This window comes from Solanum stenotomum, chromosome 7 (genome assembly GCF_019186545.1).
Source record: "Solanum stenotomum isolate F172 chromosome 7, ASM1918654v1, whole genome shotgun sequence".
Classification (NCBI taxonomy): domain Eukaryota; kingdom Viridiplantae; phylum Streptophyta; class Magnoliopsida; order Solanales; family Solanaceae; genus Solanum; species Solanum stenotomum.
The window spans coordinates 40,072,300-40,093,292 of record NC_064288.1 but is presented as its reverse complement, the minus strand read 5'-3'; positions in this window follow the sequence as shown (position 1 = coordinate 40,093,292).

The following is a 20,993-nucleotide window of genomic DNA, read 5'->3' as shown; positions in this document are numbered from 1 at the left end:
TATTACACTTCTTTCATTATATAGCAATACATACAATTTAACTAATAGGTTGAAATATAAATAATTTAGATTCATATTTTCAGATGTAGAGGACACCAATTTGTAAATACTTTTCTTTTAAATTTGGACAAAACAATTGTACAGAACATTAAGCAACGCAAGATGAGAACTAGTTGCTACAAGCATGGTTCTTTAAAATGGCATAACAAGAATCATTGGCTCACCTTCTAGATAAAAAGTTGGAAGGAACAATGCCATACCTTCTACATTTGAAAATTTTAGCTTAAAACATATAATTTCCTTTGACTTTTCATTTTATTTATAGCTTTATTCATCAATCTATGTATTGTAGTAATTATGTTTTCAATAAGTAATAACTAATACCTAGTTGTGCTTTTCCCTCCTCATTATGTTAAGTTCTAATTGTGTTATTAAAACTTTTTTAGTGTTCGCTATATGCATTTGTGTAATCTTATTAGGAAACGAGTCCTCAATGTAATAAGCCAAGTAAGATAAAAGAAAGATAGTTTATTTACTCTAAAGCCTTGATAGGATGAAAATGGTTGAGAAATAGTGACCAGTTTAAATATTATTTGCTCGATCTGATTCGATCTCATTTAATTTTTGAAAAAAATCTGAATAAATGGATAATGTTGTTTTTCAGAACAAGAGGGAACAAATCAAAATTTGTAACTGTTCAAACCTATCCTACTTAAAGGAGACTTCTTTTTTTCAGAAAGTGAAAAAAACCTGAAAACGTGAGAAAGAAAGGAAAAATAGAGAAAAATAAAAAGTTATCCTTTTGTAAATACTCAATCAACACATTAACATACACTTATTTTGTGAACAAGAGCAATCTTTGTTTCCTAGTGATTCAAAGAGAGATTTGGAGCAACTCGTTTTGATAGAAAATTCAACACCAACAACTTCCACTGCAAGTATTAAGGTACACATCTTGTAGTTGTTGCTCATAAATTCTTTCAAGAGTGAATTATGAATGAAGTGATAAATTATCTTCTGGTTTTCTTAAGTAAACAAGTAAAACTAAATAATTATTTATAATATAATGAATAAATAAAAGTCGACTTAGGAAATAGTTACTAGAAAAAAGTATGTAAGATGAGTTAGTTGATACAATACTCTTGATTTTTGATAATTATGTTAATATAATTCTCTAATGGTATTTTTTTTCTTTTTTTCGTGCAGTTTTATTTGTTTTTATTGTTCACTTTTCACATTCTTTAAGAACTTAAAGAATGAATGATTTGAGAAATGATTTAGAATAAATAGTTATTGTTAAATATAATAATACAAAAATAAATTGTCTTTCTCTTGATATGCTAAAGTGAGTAATTAAAAATAAGAAATAATTTAGAATGAATAGTTAATACAAAAAATATTATAAAAAATTACTTTTTGTCTTTCTCTTAATATGATAAAATGGACAAATACTAATACAATTTTATTTTTAACATAGTAAACAAATAAAAATAAATTAAAAGTAAACGGAGTTAAAAGTATGACATGACACTTTCAACAACAATAAAAATTCCATTTTCTTTACCAATAAATATGGAAAAGAAATATTTTTTATTGGGTGCTCTCTTCGTATCCCTTTAAGTTGTTATGTTGTGCTTTACGAAAGTCACATTGACTAATTTTCAAATTTAAATTTGATTATATTAATTCAATATTTTAAACTAAAAATTTAGATATTCAAAAAATATATGAAAAGTACCATAAATTGCAATTTTTTTGCATATCAATATGATTAAAAAATATATAATATAATGTTAGTCAAAGTTCTTACCGTTTGATTCTAAAAAGAAAAACTATGACAACTAAAAAGAGACAAAAGGAGTATAAAATATAGATGATTTAATATAGTTTAAAAAATTCATTGTTAAAAAAAAGAATCATATCATATTACATATATATATATATATATATATTATTTTTTTCCCTCTCTCCCCCATATATGCCTTTAATAAGTCCTCCACCTATTCTCGTTATACGACATCTATGATTGTGAAATTAAGGAATGGACATATATAAAGAGAATCCTACGGCTACCTACGTGGTGTCACCACAAACGAAGATTCCCTTTTGATTTATTTATTTCCAAAACTAGCCTTTCCCTCCTCTCAAAAACCTTCACAACTTTCACCACCATCTTACAAATTAACCATCCACCAAATATTTCATATGTATAAATACCAGCACTCCTCTGAACATACTTAAGCAACTGATCGCTATAGGAATACTTGGAAAAACTTAAGTTTAACCAACAAGTACCAAAATGAAATATTGGGTCAAAATATGTGAATTAGTTGGCTCAGCTGCATATATAACAGTTATACCGTGAGAATTTTCTTTTATAATTTTGGAATTGTGAATGTTTCTCCTTTAATCCTATGTGTACTTGCATTGTTGCATGCATTAGTCTACCGTTTCTTCATAATCTTACTTTACCTTTGGTGATTTGAGTAAATCATTATTTTTGTCTAGGTAGGTACAATATAGATTGAAGGTCAATGTCATTTATTAGAGCTTTGAATTGACTTATGAAGTACACGTTGTTGGATTTTAAAAGGTATGAATGAAATATGAAGAGTTGAGATGTTCATGAAAAGTTGTGAGTTTTATGAAAAGTTGCACCTTTTATGAAGAGTTGAGACTTTTTTGAAAAGTTGTGACTTTTATGAAAGATTGTGACCTTTCCAAAGGGTTCTAACTGTTCCAAAGAGTTGTGACATATCTGATAAGGCACAATAAGAATTTGTTAACACTACTCTTTGTTGTCTATAAATAGAGGGATTCCATTCATTTTAAAATAGTGAAAATTTTGAATTTCTTCTTCTTTTGCACAATTAAATATTCGTCTACTTTTCTCCTATTGAGTGGCTCACTGACACCATTATTGTTGTATCAATACACTGATGAATAGAATTTTTCTATCCTGAGAGGTTCTATTCCTTTAAACCTCAGGTACTAGAGGGGAATAATTTCCTTAAGGGGACACTGTGCATTCAGTGGGCTTCAATTTTCCTTTCTGTTTCATTCTATTATTATAAATCCTGATATATTTTTTATAGTCTGTAACACCTCAGTCTTAGTAAGAGCTAATTATAGAAAGAACTATATTGGAAAGAGCTAAATTGAGATTTTCGCAAGTTAGACTTAAATTGTGAGTTTTTGGTCAACTTCAAATGACCATAACTATCAGCATAGAATGAGTTGGGTGGACTATATGATATCAAATGAAAGATCTTCAAGTCCTCTTTGCAACGCCACTGAGTTTGATAAATTTTGAGTTCGGATGGAGGAGATATCCTAGTTTGAATTCAGTCTATCCAGTTAAGAAAAGTTCATCTGAATAAAGGCGAGGTATTTTGGTCTTTTCCTTAACCCATTAACTTTATGTTTTTTTTCACCCAATTAGGGGTCTAAATTGTCTTGGATCAGTTTTCACAATCCAAAACACGCGTAGGGTTTTAGAGAGAAGTTCAATAAAAGAAAAATGGAGAAAAGGTTCAAAGCGTTAAAGGTTTTCTTACAATTGTCGAGGGATTTTGCAAAGGATTTTATCCTAACGAGGTATGTAAGTTTTTCATAGTTATGGGTCCGTTCACCCTCACACCAATCATGAGTTTCTTGAGTTAATTTTGTCCATGATAATCCATGTATTGAGGTTCTTGATTTGTTCTTGAAGTTTCATTCTTAAATCTTGATTATTGGGTTTTGATGAGTTCTTGAGGTGAACGATATGAATTTAAGGGTTGTTTTTGAGTATATCTTCGTTTACTTATGTTGGGTATACAAATCTAAGAGAGTTAGGAAGAAATAAATTGATTCTAGGCGAATTAGGGCCAAGAATCGAGAAGAAAAAAATTGTCGAATTGATCTGGGAAAGGGGTTGTGTGGCGCGCCCCAGATGCTCCAAAGGGTCTAGCATAGCACGCCATCAGTGTGCCATAAAAGGTGTTCTTTAGTTTAGGGGTTGTCCCCCATGCCGCTTAGTGCATCTCCTGCCCTTGTCTGTTTTCGTCGTTCTTTCTATCGAAGTTCTCATAAAAGGTATCCCTACTCTCCTACTCATTACAACTATCCAAAATACATCTAATCATTGAGAAATTCGTGTATCCAATCCATAATTCTTGAATTCACATTTTCAAATTCAAGATAGAGGCAACAAAAAAGTTCGAGGGAGTCCATCTGAGTCATTGGAGATATCTTTTGCAAACTTTTAAAACTTGTTTTAAGACTTTAGTATTGAGTATGAGGATGTGGAGCGTTGAGTTTCATTTTTTTTCAAAATGAAAATATGAGAACTATGTTTTCCCAAAAGTAAATGATTTACATTTAAAATGAGAGGAAACCTTGATTTCCAAATGAGTTTATGAGAAGTTTTGAGCACTATCTCTTTTAAGAGAATTCTTTTGAGTAATAATCTCAAAGTTGAGGATAAAGAAATATTTTTAAACATATGACCATGAGTTATATTATTGCGAGTAGTATTGGGCACCAATATGGGGACGAGTTCAGACAACTCAAAGTCCTCATAAACCATGTATGCCAACATGGGTAAAGGGTCATACTTTTTAGATGATTCATTGTTGCTTTTAAGCATAGCTTACTAGATCCACTTAGTTGAGGATGTCTTATACTCTGACAAGGTATAGGACAGTTCTATCAGTGTGGGCGATACATTGTATCATCACATAACTCATAGTGATGATTTTCGGTTAGAGAATCTCTCAAATAATAGTTAAGAGTTTTTTATTGTATTTTAAAATAAATTTAGTTATTATCTACTTTTTAAAAAGATTTCTTTATTATTGCTTTTGTACTAACCCTGCTGGCATATCGTAAGCATACTTAAAGATAACTGAATTAAGAAAGTACTGTGCAGAAGCTTAAAACATCATGTAAACTGAAAGGATGGGGAATACCCATCAATATCTAAATAAAAGAACTATGAGTTTAATGACAACTGAAATATCAAACTCAAAACTAAAAATGAATCTAACTATGTCTGAAATAGAGCCTCTAACTGACTAAAAATGATAGGACATTCCCAGCTAGATCTAATAAAAATGAAACTAAAGACTAAAAGTACAAAATATAATCATGTCAATTGTCCTCGAAGAATAAGGACTCACCACTATTGCTGTTGAAATGGAGATCGGGAACCGATCTATGTGTGATCTGAAAGCTGAAGACATGAACCTACATCACGAGAAAATGTAGCGCATAATATGCGTCAGTACTCGAAAGTCTTGAGCATGCAAGATAGAATAATGCTGACAAAAATATATAACTGAAAAAAGCATATAATTGAGCAATGCCATGAGATAAGCATGATACTATATTGAAACTATTGGACTTGAACTAACTGAATGAAATGACCAAGTTTATAACATGCTGAAACTGAATATTGAACTGTAATTGATAACCTGGTTAATGCATTGGAATCAGACTGTGGGAGCTATTAATAACCGAAATAAAACCACATGAGCTAAATGTGGAGTCCGATGTTTACGCCCCATCGAGAGTACCCAATATACCCTGTCAGAGGTATAGAGGAATGATTGGCGTGATCACTAAACTGATGCCCACAGACGGGACTTATAACCTACGGGGGCACGTAGTTCTAGGACTTGAGGGTGACTGACACTAGTCCAACTCTGTATAAAGCCTACTCCCAAATGAATAGGTGAAATTTATACCATACTGAAGTACACTGGATAGCTCAATAACCTGACATGCAAAATTTGAAATGCAACATGTATATCCGATAATGGAACATTTGAAAACTGAGACATGTATATCTGTTTATCTTTCCTAGCTAATGTAATTTATGAACTAAAAGAACTGCATTACTAGGGTTCTGAATTTATTCATGAATCTTGGGCAAAAACGATACTACTACATGAAAACCTAATTAGGAACGTTACAATAACTAATTCATAATAATCTGCTGAAATTCTGGAAACCCTAGGTCTAGATAAAATGAAAGGAATCAAGAATCTGACTAAATTCTAGGGACCTAATGGGTGAAAGGAACGCACTAGTGAAATCCCACATACATTGTCACAACCCGAATCTACCCCAGGGTAGAAACACGGGACCTAGGATAACGAGTGACATCAGGCTAACCCCGTTGGCATATCATAAGCATACTAAATAAACTTAATTAGGAAAAGACTGTGCGGAAACTAAATCATGACATAAACTAAAATGATGGGGAATACCCATATACTGTCCGAATATATGAAAGCTAAGAGTTTAACAACAACTAAAAAGTCAAACTCAAATACTAAAGCTGAAACTAACTATATCTGAAATAAGCCTCTAACTGACTAGAAGTGCTGGGACATGCCCCAGCTAAATCTAGCAAAATTGAAACTAAAGACTAAAAGCAAAAGAAACATGTCTATCTTCATCGGAGAATGAGGACCCACTATTGATACTGATGATCTGAAGATCGGGGACCTATCTATACGTGATCTGGAAGCTGAGGACCTGAACCTACATCACGAGAAGATGTAGCGCAGAGTATGGGTCAGTACTTGAAAGGTACTGAGCATGCAGGATAGAATAAAGATAAATAAAAACATAACTGAACGAAACATATAATTGAGCAATGACACGAGATAAGCATGATACTATACTTAAATTACCGAACATGAAATGAGTGAATGCAATGACCAAGTTTATAAGATGCTGAGACTGAAATCTGACTGTTACTGATAACATGGTTAATGCAATAGAGTCTGATTGTAAGGGTGCTACTAATAACCGACATAAAACCACATGAGCTAACTATGGAGTCTGATGTATATGCCTCATCGAGAGGACCCAATACACCCTGCCAGAGGTATAGAGGCATGACTGGCGTGATCACTAAATTGATGCTCACAAAAGGGACTTACAACCCACGGGGCAAGTAGTTCTCGGACTTGAGGGTGACTGACCCTAGTCCACTCGGTATTAAGCTACTCCCAATTGATTATGTAATTAACACATTATGACTGAGTTTCTGTAATACTAGATAGCTCAAAATACTGACATGCTTTCTGAAAATGCAACATTAATATACTAATAATGAAACACTGAGGCACGTATAGCTAAGATAAATGACCTAGCATGTGTAATTCATGAACTAAAAAAACTACATAGCTAGGGTTCTAAATTTATAAAAGAATCTACGCAAAAAAAATAATACTAAAATCATGATAATCTGATTAGGAACATTAAAGTAACAAATTCATAATAACTAGCTTAAATTCTAAAAACCCTAGGTCTAGGTAATATGAAGGGAATCAAGAATCTGACTGAATTCTATGGACCTAATGGGTGAAAGGAACCCACTAGTGAAATCCCACATACTTGATGATGAATTCAACAGAGAAATCTTTTGATTTCGGGGCTGAAACTAAAGAAAAACTGCTACATTCTTGGAGATGGGTTGATCGACTCTTTCATCTCTCTGCGCTCTAAGTTTTCTATATTTTGGTGAATAAATCGCTTAGGGTAGATTCTAATTAAGTTACTAGGCTTAAACTAACCAAAAACATGTAGTTTAAGGGTTAAGCGACGTAGTATAGGGGTGCAACGTATAGGGAAAAGACCAAAAGACCCCTGACTTAGAAGTTGTCAGGGGTCACCGACAGACAAGACCAACGGACCATGGGTGGACCGACGGTCTGTTCTGGTCAACTGTCGATGGGGTTCGTGGAGTTAAAATCTGGGGCATTGATCCACGAACCAGGACCTCGGTCCATGGGTCCGGCCATGGGTCATGCATTAGAAATTTTGTCTGAGGGTCTGACCTACGGCCCTGGACCACGGACTGTGGTCTGACCTATGGTCCGTAGGTCCTAGTGTTGGTCTGGACTTAGAATAATTTTCTGGGCCTTTTCTGGGAGGGGCTGCAGGTAGTGAACCACGGACCACCAGAACGGACCGTTGGTCACCCTACGGTACGTGGGTTGCACCTGCAACTTCTGAAAAGTCTGCATTTTGGTTCTCTAAGATACAGGGTGTTACATTATCTCCCCTTTGGGAACATTCACTACAACATTTTATGTCTACAACCACCCTAGAAAAGTGTGGCTTATACTATGAAAAAGTGTGGCCTTTGAAAAAATGCCACACTTTTTGACTTTAAGCCACACTTTTCCAGGGGTGGCCGAAAGAAGCGTAACCTTAGAGTTTAGGCGACACTTGTCAAGTGTTGCCTTATCAGCTATGCTTAAAAGCATAGCCTAAAAGGCAGAAAGGCCACGCTTTCCAGTACCTCATATAGCAACATTTCTATCTCATACAACGACACTTTCAAGCGTGGCCTTTGCTTCCTTATTGCCAACGATTTTAAAGTGTTGCCTTTTCTATCCAATGTATGATAACACTTTGAAGTGTTGTCCTTGCCCATGTGCATACCACAATTTACAGTCCTATGGCTACACTTTTAAGTGTGGTAGTATTATTTTGACTTCAAAATATTTATATGCCATAATTTGTAATTAAAAAACACCAATATTGTTTTGCAATAAATAATCTCAAGCAGTAATTCAAATATATAAATTTGCAATAAACTTCAAAAGATAGTATGTCTTGTGTACATACACATACTTATAAAGCAATATTCTAAATATGTGAACACAATAGTTCAAAAAGTACCCTTACAATAGTTCAATATATTCTAGCAATGAATATTTTTCACAAAATCAAACATAATGTATTCAAACTTTTACAATAGTTCAAAAACTCTTCATCTTCAACTTCAATGAGATCAAATTGACTTGTGGCGATCCTTCAAATTTGTTCACCTCCATTTCCCTACACATTTAAAATGTACAACAAATCAGATTGCAACAGTACGTTATAGAAGAGGCAAGAAGCTCTAGATTCCAGATTGCAGCAATTCCACATTGCAAATTGCAGACTGCAGATTTTTTGAGTTCCAAATTACAGTTCCAGATTCCATATTATTGCAGATTACAGATTACAACATGAGTTTCAGATTCCAAATTATAGAACGCAGATTATAGTTAAATATTTCAGGTTTCAGATTACAAATTGCAAATTGCAGATTACATATTACATATTATTGTATATTATAGATTACAGTTCAAGATTTCATATTATTACAGATTATAGATTACCGTTCCAAATTCCAGATTCCAGATTAATGCAGATTACATAATTGCAATTCCAGATTGCAGATTACAGAAGGCAAATTATTGCAGATTACATATTACAATTCAAGATTTTAGATTATTGCAGATTACAAATTACAGTTCCAGATTCCAAATTCCAGATTATAAATTACAATTCTAGATTGCAAGTTCCAAATTCCTCCCAACAGCTAGAACATTATTCAGATATCATGAGAGTGGATGTGTTTCAAAGATCAATATAGATGCCCAACAGTTCAACAAGAAAATGAATTCAACTGCAACAGAGTTACAAAAGCAACTTTGAGCTCCTATATATCTTAGCAATCCTAGAATTCTACTTTAATCGATCTTAGAGCTCAACAATTCAGCTGCAACAATTCAACTTTGTTTTACTTTTGGTGTATCATGGAACTTTCAGATGAAGCTTTAATCTATCTTAGAGCTCCTAGAATTCCTATAGATTTAGATAGAGAAAAATTGCAAGATATTCTCTTGGGAACCCAGGCAGAACTGGAATTGGTGGAATTCTCATAAAGTTCAAAGGAGATATTATTTTTGCTTTTACTTCCCCTATGGGGCAGGGTACCAATAATCAAGCTGAAATAAAGGTGGAAAAAAGGGAAGATGACACAACTAATTCACACAAAACAGAGTCATAATCACACAAGATCAATTAACTCTACTACAGACACCGAAACAGGTTGTAGTCGCAATCACACAAGATCAATACACTCTACTCCAAAGAGGAGTCTTATAAATTAGGATACCAGTCGCACCAAACAGAGCATGGATAAAGAGGAAACTCAACTCCAACAAAACCAAGACACTCTACTGAAGACACCAAGACACCAAGACAATCATAGAATCGAAAGAACCACGCAAAATACCTTTTGAAAAACCGAATCATGAGTTGAACCTGAAGAGTGTAGAATATTTTGGCATCTTACAACTTATGCGCTACTTGCATCAACAGGTGAAACAAGGTTAGATCCAATAACCCCTGGTATATCTTGAACATTCAATCTTGGGTTGTTTCGCAGCAACTGACTAAAAGATGTCATATTTATTCTCTCATTTCATTCATTTCTTCCTTCATAGAACTGATTTCATTAGCATACGTTTATTTTAGGTTGTTATTTTCCTCATCTTCTTTTAGAGAACTTGTTGTCACTGATCTGCCATAGCACCTAAGTCGTCTAGGCAGCTCCTTTCCAAATATTGCCCTGAAGGCATCATCAGTTGCTTCCCCAGAATTTTGATGATTCTGAAGTTCACCCTGTTGAATAAAATTGATATTCATAGTTAATTGTAAGAACTATTTACTTTACGGCCAAAAGGAGATTATGATTGATTTGTTAACTTTAATTTACCTTCCTTCCAAGCAAAATGTTCCTGCGATAGCAATCAAGAACTACAATAATCTAACAACTCTTCCCAACAAAGAATTGAAAATAAAATATACAACAACAAGAAGAAGAAGACGACATACTTAAGAAAATTCAATGGAGTCACACTCTCCACAGTATATAAATTTTAAGTCGGAATCAAATTCACCACTAATCCTCTTTAAAAAACATACTATTGCAACTTTGGTATCGGCCTGAGTTTCCTTTCCCATCTTTGAATGAGTTGCAATAAATATTTCAGACTGTGATGGTTCCTCGTTGTATTCTTTTGTTGCATGCAACAAATTATATCAAAAGAAATTTTTAAAAATCAACATGTTCTAATAAAGTATAAAAAATGAAATTTATATGTCTGCTAAGTATTGCCAATGCCACGCGTACTCTTGCAAAGTCAATTGGTCCCATTCGATGCCTCCACTATTGTTTTTTCCTATTTTGAGAATTCACCTCAGATATGACCTGTAATTAAATAAAAAGAGATGTTTGAATTGATAAATCAAAAAGAAAAGAATAGATATGATGAAAATATGTCAAAGAGTAGAAATGATCTATTTTAGCTTTACTTGAACAGTTGGGTGTTTCTAAAACTCGATCAACTGGCGGAATTGAACTTCTGGAATGTCATCAGGACGTTTCGCTAGCATATCCTCAACAGTACTATTTTTATAAAAAAATCTCTCTTTCATTTTTTGTTTGTGTCGCCTCCTAGCATCATGAGGACCAGTCATCACCCACTTCTTTCCTTCTACTGGAATTAGGAGTTTGGACTATGCAAAATAAAATATATTTAGCTTCATTAGTAAAAACAAATAATAAAATATGCAATCTCAAAATTGGTTGTTCTTACATTGATATATTTCCACATGCGCTTTTTAATATCTTTTCGCACTACATGCCAACTAGTGTACATCAAGTTGATGAATCTAGGATTCATTGCAATTGTTCCGATAAAATTGGTTAATTCCAACACTATCTTATCGGTTAGTCCCACTGCTTGTCCTTTATAAAATGTCACCTCCTCTCTTTCTTCTAAATTTCTTGCATTAATATTCTTACATGTTGTTTGTCCTCGAACTTTTTTCTGCTTCGATATCCCTAGATTGATGTAACAACAAGCAAATAAGAAATTTCTTTTATAATGAGTAATAAATCTTACAAGATTTAAGACATACCTTTTGTAATACAATTAGTGTCAACTTCCTTGCCTACAACACACTCATCCTCGCCGATTTCTCCTTGACCCTCAAGATCATCCAATCCCTTAGTATGATCATGAATAGAAGGAGCAGACATATACTCGACATCAGCTACTGTGTGGTTAACCTGTTTTATTTCATCACCTATGACTATCCATTGTTATTTCTAAAACTGATCAAGACTAGTAGTTGGTATGATTGATTTCTTCTTTACCTCTTTTTTGTTTGGTAGATCATGATCAATATCATGCTCTTTGTGTATCTGTTGTTTTTTCAGAAACTGATCAACACTACTAGCTGATAAGACCAACTTCCTCTTCACCTGTTTCAAGCTTAGTAGATCCTGAATATCATGTTATACCTCTCCATTACCTAGTGTTGTTCCAGTCACATGTACAAAAGCAGTAACACCTTCCTTGGACGACGTTTGGAACCTGAAGTTGTGCATAGGAAATTTAATTCATTTCTCTTGAATGGACTCTCCAGATTGAAATAACCTTGGTTTATTCTATCCTTTCCCTGCAATCATATGTGAAGTACTAAGTTCTTCCCTAGAAGATGATTGAATCACTTATTTGCGCCCAAACAATTTACTCTTTCCTTGTTATGGAATGAAATCCTTGAAATTCTTTCTTTTATGCTCTATTGGTGCATTCTCTTTCTTAGCTTTTTGATTGTATTCATTTGCAACATGTTCTCTCTTAATCTTAAATATGTTGACCAATTCAACACTTGATCGGTATTGCATATCAGCATCCAAATTCTTCAGTGGAGTTTGAGCTTTGTTTGGATTCGAACCCTTTTTCTTTAGTATTGCTAAGTGATTCATTCTTCTAGCTTTGTTTTAATCTCTTTGTTTTCTTTCCCTGTAGTAAGTAAACCTACAAAATGATAATTAGAAAAATTAACTGGCCAAAATTTTCTGAGTGTAGACAGTTATACAAGAGCTCAACTCTTTCCAGAATTTCCAGCATTGTATTAAGCAGATTGCAACAACTACTTCATTATGACCAATCTCTATTTCATTAGGCAGTAGCTACTTCTTTATGACCAGTATCTAATGAAGAGTCCACACCAATTTAATCTAACACAACTTTTGAATTAGGCAGTAAATCTACTTCTTTATGACCAGTCTCTATTTCAGAAGGACAATGAGGACAAAAACAAATTTTGACACTCTACTCCTATAATTAGTAACATAGTTTTTGGTACTATTAGTCACAAGGAAGGGGGAAACAAGTACTTGGTCTCTACCAGAGCTAAGTACTGTGTAGGTCTGATCCAACAGAGCTAATCATAAGCACATGGAAAAACTATCAACTTTAGAAGCTAAATCATAAAGCAAAATATCTAAAGCAATGAAAATGGAATTTCTGAACTCCTAATGTGCAGCACTTTGCTGAAAGAGAGTTCACTAGCATATATATACTCATTCAACATACAGTTATGGCATGCCCTAACCAAACATATTTTAACTTGATATCTTATTCTCCGTAGTCCAAACAACATATTACTTCAGAAATCAGGGATGTAGTTTGTCCACAAATTCTTTAACTTCCACAAAGAGACTAAACCCTACATCAGGAACTACACTATAATGAACTAATAAAGAGCTGCCAACTTTTCCAGAACTTCAAAGAGAAGGACCAGTAATAAAAGTAGTTACTCATTAACATTCGTTTGATAGCTGATGCTTATCGTGACCAACGACACTAACCTACGGTATGAGTGTTCACGATCGTTGATAGTATAGTAACCCAACTAAAGGTTGGGGTCGTGTCCCAAGAGAGCGGCTTTTGAGAATTAATAACCAATTAGAATTTCATTCAAGTTAGTCGTAGTTAAAGACGTTTGCAATAAAAGACATAGTAAATTAAAAGGGGTGACACAAAAGTGTCAAATATCAAATGGGGTTTTGTAACAAGTGATAAAATGACAAAATAAACAAGAAAATCAAGTATGGGGAAAGGTTCTTGGGATGTGACCGCAATACAAGTTGAGATAAATCGTTGGGTACATACATGCTTTCAATAGGAAATTTATAAGACAATAGTGACTAGGCTAAGCTTTAAATGGAAATACGTTCCCTTTCGGGCAACTTACCCCGTTTCAAATGTGTTCCTCTCAGACACCCATTTGCCACATGAAGACCAACCTACGCGTTACCCCACTCACTCTCTCGAGCTGAGTGTTAGGATGTGGGACTAGGGCTCACCCTCTTGGGCTGAACCTCATGTCAACCCACTCCTTAGGCCATCAGTCTAGTGGTTTTGGTTTCACGACCTCCCTCTCGGGCAAGCCGAAAACACATGGGTGGCTTTGTATTTGCAACTATAAACCCTTTAGATCAAACCACAACCACTAGGTGAAATCACCATTAACATACATCTAACCTATCAGCAAGCAAGACCCAACAAGAATATTAACCCATATTTGCTAAATCACACCCCAAGAATGGGGGTTTTTAGCCACACATCAAGAAATAATAAATTATACCTAACATGATAAAGAAATCAACTGGGTATAAGAAATTAAACCTTGAATTAAGCAAAGGGAAGTGAATAGAGAAGACCCACTTCCAACTTGGGGAAGAAGAACGCCTTTCTTCAAGTCTCCACAAAACCCTCTCCAAACTTGAGAGAAAAATATCTGCTAGAATATGTTCTAAAGTGAAAATAATAATAATAATTGTTCCACACCCCAATCTTCCTTAAGACTACAACTCTAAATAATATTTATAGTTTTCACAGATTGTGCTGCGAAGGATTGTTCGACGACATTAGTCGAGATCGCCGATGAACTCGGCGATCTGCCTTTTGGTCAGCTCATCGCCTTAAGTGTCTTGCCTTTAGCATCCTTGCATTCTGGATCATTGGGCGGTACAGTAGTGCTTCGCAAAACTGATCGGTGACCCATCGACTGCTCCTTTCCTCGCCTTTTGATCCACTTCCTTCAAGGCTTCGCGTACTGGAACGAAGGGCGGCTTATGTCATTTCGGCGACTCGCCAAGTTAAACTTGGCAATCCACAAGATTCCATTTCGTGTTCTTTTCAGCCCTATTTGCTCCATTTTGCGCCTAAGAGTCCATACTTCCACTAAAATTTCAAATACTTGAAACTTCAGCATTTTAATCAGGTATTGAGGTAAAGAACAAGCATTCAAGGATACTATTTCCATTAAAACAAAGCCCTAAATGAGTCCAATTTGTGGACTCATCATTAGCAAAGCCATTTTTCTTGGTAAAGATAAAATGCAACAAATTTTATAAGATGTTTTCTGTGGAGATATTATTGAGTCTAAAATGCAATATGGAATGTCATATATGAGAGTAAAAAAACTAAATTCAAGGAGTAAAGAGTAAGGCGAAAACTACTTTAAAATGAAGTAAACCACCACCTTCAAAAACAAATTTGTTTCCTAACACCGAGCAGCCCACAAACAATGACAAAATGCAGAATCAATGTCTTATACCACTAAGAAAAGGGCAGTAGTAGATACATATACTAATGGAATGAAACTAAGCATTTTGAACATGAGCAAAACAGTAAACAAAATTAACAAAGTATGCCACAGTTTTGCAAAAATTTTAGACATGAATAAGAGAGGGGTTTTTAGCATTTTTTCACAACTTCAAATACAGAGAGAGGGCAGGGATAAACAGTAGTTGAACCATAGAAAATAATCCAATTCTAAGGCAGCTACAACACGAACTCATTCAACCGTGATGTAAGCTATTATGCTCACTATTTCAGTATACTGTTGGAGTTGATATCAAATCATATCAACTAAGAAACTTATACAAACAAGCAGCTCACTATATCAGTCACAACAACGCTTAACATTCTTGGTCTGAAACAAGCAAGAAAAAATTAAAGGTAAAGAGTTGTACCTTTCTCAGGGCAACGAACTTTGGACAACGACGAAACCATGAGCGACTTCAAACTACAGAGCTCACTATTCTTCCTCTAATCTCCACTGTATGCTAATAATAGGAAACAAATAAATATATAAATAACAATAACAATTCATATTTACAGGTCATAATGGAGTTTGATAATTGTATCAATAATAGTGCAGAGGTCATATAAGTTTGTGCCAACAAACAACCAAATAAAATAGTATTCAGCTAGAAGTATAGGTTCCTTAATAAAATAATAATTAGATAAGAAGCCAACATAAAATACTTAACCAAAAAATACTTGGGCACATGAAAAAAACCAACAAAATACTTAAACATTGTAGTGATCTAATCTTCAATCCCACATATTAGATATCTTAATGTGTTTGTACCAAAAAACAATAAAAATAACAAAAACAGTAAGTGAGCACTATATGGTCATCACAAAAATAATAAAACTCATGGTGCGTCATCTTGAAACTTTTCTTCAGACTCATCTTCAAGCTCATCTTCGAACTCATCTACATACTCATCTTCATACTCATTTTCAGACTCGTCTACAAACTCATCTTCAAAATCCTCTTCATACTCGACTTCAACTTGTTGAGTAACAAATTCCTCTTAAGGCACATCAATAATTGTTTCTGGTACATTTGTCCTTGTTAAGAGTACTTCACCTTTATCTTTTGGTATAGATGGTCCCATCAAATGTTCAGATGGCTCGTTTTCATAACTTTGTGGGAGATTAGAATCAACTTGATCACCCATGTTAAACAAGTCTCTTGGAAAAGTCTTCATAACATAATGTCTATCTTGATCATATGGATCTTGCACATAGAAGCATTGGCGTACTTGAGATCCAAGCACAAAAGGATCTTCCTGAGAGCATCTCTTGTTAAAATAGATATAAGTAAGGCAATAACTATCATTTTCAAGCTCATACCAATCACACTTAAATAGAACAACCTTAAAATGACCGTAATAGTCTACCTCAACAATATCAACCATTCTGCCATAATAAGTCAAATCTGCAGTAATTGGATTTTTATCCTTTGAGCTTGCAAAGCTTGTAGTTGAGACAACTAGTGTAACACGACTATTTTTTAATTTACGCATTGCCTCACGCTGCCTAACATGTAATCTATATCCATTGATGAGATACCCAAAATATCTTTTTGCAATAGAATTTGGTCCTCTAGACAATTGTTTTATCAAATCAGGCACATCCTCTTGCAAAGCACGAGTTTCAAATCATTGAGAGAAGTTTTGACAATGATTCTTGGCCTTGCTCCATTTAGATCTTCATGGCTGGATATTAACCTCTTGCTCATGCTCTCTACACAACATGTACTTTTTTTGTTAAAACAATAAATAAAATAAGTTAAATCTAATTATACAAAGAGAATACTATATTCAAATTAAGGTACCTAACATATTCTTGAACATCGTCACAATTTCCCAATAAGTATGCATGTGCCTGAATCAGTGAATTGTTATCTAAAATGAATGGATCAGTTTTCTTTGCTCCTAAAGGAACTCCTTTGTTAGGAAATAAACTCATAGTTTCTGCATCACTTGGGTCACATTCATCATTATTTCGGGCTCTTATGTTAAATCTGGTATGCACACCCCATGCCGATATTTGTAGAATAAATTCATACAATCTATTCCACTCGTGTCTCTGCTATGCAACCTTCTAGATAACGTCTATTGCAGATGTATGATTTAAATGTACCCATTTCTCTTTCGGTGGAATACATCCATCAATTTTGAACTGGACCTCCTAATCTCACTTCATTAGCCAAATGAATAGGCAAATGCATCATTATATCAAAAAATGAAGAAGGAAAAATTCGCTCCAACTGATTTATTGTTTCTATGATCTCTACTTTTAAGCAATCCAGTTCCTCCAATGTGATTTCTTTTTGACACAAATGACGGAAGAAGGAACTAAGAAGAATCAAAGGAACAACAACATGATCAGGAAGAATGCTTTTAATTGGTATTGGAAGCAAGTAATGTAACATGAAATAAGCATCATGGGTTTTATAATTAGACAATTTTATTTCACCCAAGTTCACACACCTAGATATATTGAGGCACTACCATTAGGTAGCTTGGCTTTCTTTAAAACTCCACAAAAAATGATTTCTCTCCATTTGTCATTGAGAAGCACGCTTTTGCAAACTTTGTTCTCTTACTATCTTCTGTATCTTTTGGATGAAGGTTCTTTCTGATTCCCATATCTTTCAAATCATACCGGGCTTTTGCATGATCCTTTTTTTGCCAGAAATATCCAAAAAGAGTTCCAAGTATGCTATCAACTATGTTCTTCTCTATGTGCATTTCATCAAAGTTGTGGCGTAACAAGTTGTGTTGTCAATAAGGTAATTAAAAAAAGATTGACCTTTTTTCCATGGGCCATCATTTGATCTCTTTCTCTTCTTTCCAAACACATTTTCAAAATCCTGTAAGCTATTAAGCACATCAGTTCCCTTTAAAGAAGGTGGAGGAGGCCTTAATTCAGTTTTTCCATTGAAAGATGTTTTGTTAGATCTCCATGGATGATCCATGGGTAGAAAAACATGATGATCCATATAACACATTTTCTGACTATGTTTAAGATAGCGAAAATTAGTGCCATAGTTACAATAAGGGCAAGAAAACTTCCCTTTTGTACTCCAAGCAGATAACATAGCATATGAAGGAAAGTCATTGATTGTCCACATAAAAGCTGCCCACATTTGACAAGTTTAATTTCTTGAAGCATCATATGTTTCAACCCCAGAATCCCACAATAATTTTAACTCATCTGTCAATGGTTGTATGTAAATATCAATGTCATTTCTAGGTGATCGCTTCCCAGGTATAAGTAAAGAAAGTATAGAATATTCAGATTTCATGCACATCCAAGGCGGTAGATTATACACCATCAACATAACTGGCCATGTGCTATGTGATATACTCATGGTTCGAAATGGATTGAACGCATCACTTGACAAGCCAAGTCTCACATTGTGACAATTGAGTGCTAAATCTGGATGCAACCTATCAAAATCTTTCCATGCTAGACCATCAGTGGGATGCCTTAACTTTCCATCTTTAGAACATTCCTCGTCATGCCACCTCAAAGAATCTGCTGTCTTTGAGCACATAAATAGCCTTTTGAGTCTAGGAATTAATGGAAAGTGTCTCAAAGTCTTTGCTGAAACTTGATGTTATTTTTTTGAAGGTTCAAGCTCACTATCAACTTCAGGAGATTTAATATATCCTGAAGCTCCACAAGTATGACAAAATTCATCATCCTTATGATCATTCTTGAACAACATGCAATCATTGGGACATGCATCAATATTGTCATAATCAAGATCGAGATTCTTAACCATAGAGTTGGTTTTATTATAAGACGGAGTAATGTTCAACTCGGGCATCGCCTCTTTTAACAACTCTAAAAATGAAGTGAATGATTCATTGCTCCATCCATGTAGACACTTCAACAAATATAAACGAAGTGTGAATGATAATTTAGAGAATCCTGTACAACCAGAATATAATTCTTGGCTTGTCTCTTCAACTAAGTTATAGAATTTCTTGGCATCTTCATTTGGACCATCATAAACTCCTTCAGCATATGCAACATCTCTAAATTGATCATTCAACAACCCATCAACTCATCACGCGAGTAATCCATATCATTGTCAACATTCAAATTGATATCCTATTCCCCGTGATTGATCCATCTAGTATAACCTTTAACAAATCTATAGCATATTAGGTGATCATACACTACATTCCTTCGAGTCCAATGAATATTACAACATTTTACATATGGACATTGAATTTCCTCTCCTTGAGGATCTCCATAAGAGTAAGCAAAATCTAGAAATGATTCAACACCATCAATATACTCTTTTCCATACCTTTCTAAATTCATCCAATCGTTGGATGGGATATTTGAATTCCTAAAAGAAGAAATTAATATTTAATCTTTCAGTAGCAATCATTAAATCATTATCTACTTCACAAATAAGTTTTAAAAGTCACGAGTAAGTTATCATAATCATGGCACTTGTGCTATGCCAAATCAAACCTTGAATCCTCCACAAATGTTTATGAATTTTGATTATACTTCAAAGGAAAAATAAGTAAAATTAATAGGATAGACACAATTAAGAAAGAAAGTAAATAAATGTAATTCAAATATTAAAACTTAAAGTTGTGAGTGAATTTAAATACTCATCACCAATTTTTTTTGCACGGTTTACATAGGAAACTCATCGGTTATACACTTTAGTGAAATGAATGCTCAAAACTTATATCAATTTCCTTAATTTTGGATAGTGAAATGAAACTATGGTGAGGCAGCACCACCATTGATTGTTCCAATTATTTTAAATAATAGGATTAATAACCAGGAAGGAGTTTTAGACGAAGCAAACTGGTAAAATAATGAAACTGGCAGGTTCTCTTATTCTTCAGCTTGATAGATCATCAGGCTAAATGGTATCAAGGATATGACCAACAGTCATAATTGGCATAAGCACATCCCTTTCAAAATTTATTTTCTTAATTGCAAAGCTTTGAAATGGAAGTTGCCTACCAATGAAAAAATCATCATTTTTGGTAAAAGTCCAGCTTTGTGTTCTTGTTGTATTAGACAAGGGGAGAATAACATTCCACATAGTTTTGTTAATGGTCATTTTTCCAATAACATTTGGAAGTTTTATTCAACTTTCTTTGGGATCACTCATAAACACACCCCCTTGAAGAGTTTGATGAAGAAATGGTAGAGTTTGGAACCAAAAAATGAAGTTCACAAAATGTGTATAAGCAAAATACATATGGAAGCGCAATGACTAATCTGGGCAAGATTGGAGGTGGAGGTATTTTAAGGGACTGGCAGGGTAACATTATTTATGCATTCTCTATTCCTCTCGGCTCAGGAACTAATAACCAAGTGGAGATTCGAGCTGCAATTCATGGAGTGAACTAGTGCATACAACATGGGTATAGGAAATTCAGCTGCAAGTTGATTCTCAGCTACTTATACATTGGCTAAATCGGAGCAGCCACACTCCATGGGCACTACAACAATTTATTCAAGTCTATGCAGAAAGTTGAATAAACCACAACTCAAATCAATATTGAATAATACCACAAAATAAAAATTTGTTTAGAAATTTTTGTTCACCAACTTCCAAAATTACAGCCCAGTAATGATAAAAAAATAGAGAGGCTTATATACATGCTCACTAAGGTCCATTAAGCTAAATTTAACCTAATAAAATAAACTTACCCTACAGAACTC